Source organism: Palaemon carinicauda, chromosome 6 (genome assembly GCF_036898095.1).
Source record: "Palaemon carinicauda isolate YSFRI2023 chromosome 6, ASM3689809v2, whole genome shotgun sequence".
Taxonomy (NCBI): Eukaryota; Metazoa; Arthropoda; class Malacostraca; order Decapoda; family Palaemonidae; genus Palaemon; species Palaemon carinicauda.
The window spans coordinates 59,648,873-59,650,173 of NC_090730.1; positions in this window are offsets into that span (position 1 = coordinate 59,648,873).

The following is a 1,301-nucleotide window of genomic DNA, read 5'->3' on the forward strand; positions in this document are numbered from 1 at the left end:
ATATACTTAGTAAAATTGAAAACAAAACCATCAGAAGGATATTAGGAGTTAAATGGTAAGACAGGATTATAAATTAAACTGTAAGAGAGATTACTCGAGTACCATATGTGGATGAGATTATGATGAGGGGTACTTGGATATGGTTTGGGCATGCTCTTCTCACTCCCGTAGAGAGATTAGTTCACCAAGCGTTCAGACTGGCTTCACAAGGCACTAAAAGAGTTGGAAGACTTCGAAGCGCGAAGTTGGAGATGATGAATGGAGAAGTATTGAATTGAAAGCTAAAGATAGAGACGTCTGGCATAATCTATCCAAGGCCCTTTGCGTCAATAGGCGTAGGAGGATAAGATAATACATATATATATGTATATATATATATATATATATATATATTTATACACACACACACACACACATATATATATATATATACACACATATATATATATATATATATCTATACCTATAGATATATATATATATATATAGATATATATATATATATATACATATATATATATATATAGATGGATATATATATAATATATATATAAATATATATATATATATATATATAGATATATATATATATATATATTCAAATAAATATATATATATATAATATATATATATATATATATATTTTTATATATATATAGATAGATATAGATATATATATATATATATATATATACATATATATATACAGTATATATATATATATATATATATATATTAAGTAGCTGCTCTGGAATAAAGTGAAAGTTTTATTCATGTATTTCATTTGTTTATTAAAGATATTCAGCCAGGTCCTAAAGTGGGTCTCACTCATGTAGGTTTAAGTAGTTTATGTAAATTATATAAAACTTTCGTCGTGCATTTAATTGTATTTTTCATTCAAGTCATCATATGTAAATTTACGTTATTTGTAAGAAATTACTTTTTTATTTCACGTATTTTGGTACGAAAACTTATATAAACTCAATTAGGTATGCCGTATGACCAATAAGAGGTATGCAAATTAGGTATTAAATCTTGTTTACATTCCCACGTGGGTAGAAGGTGTAAGAGAAATCTCGAAACCGATTTACTCTTTTTTATTGTTTCGAGGAGGGAGGTTGGCGGAGTTTTTTGAGAGAGTTGTCTTGCCATGTACTTTGGTATTCGTGTGGTACTTGAATAGTTGGCAACTTTGGTGCCCTAAGCACTGCACCTCAAACACCCAGACCTCTTGACCCAGAAGGATCTAGAATAATTAAGCCAATCTATGTATATATATATATATATATATATATATATAT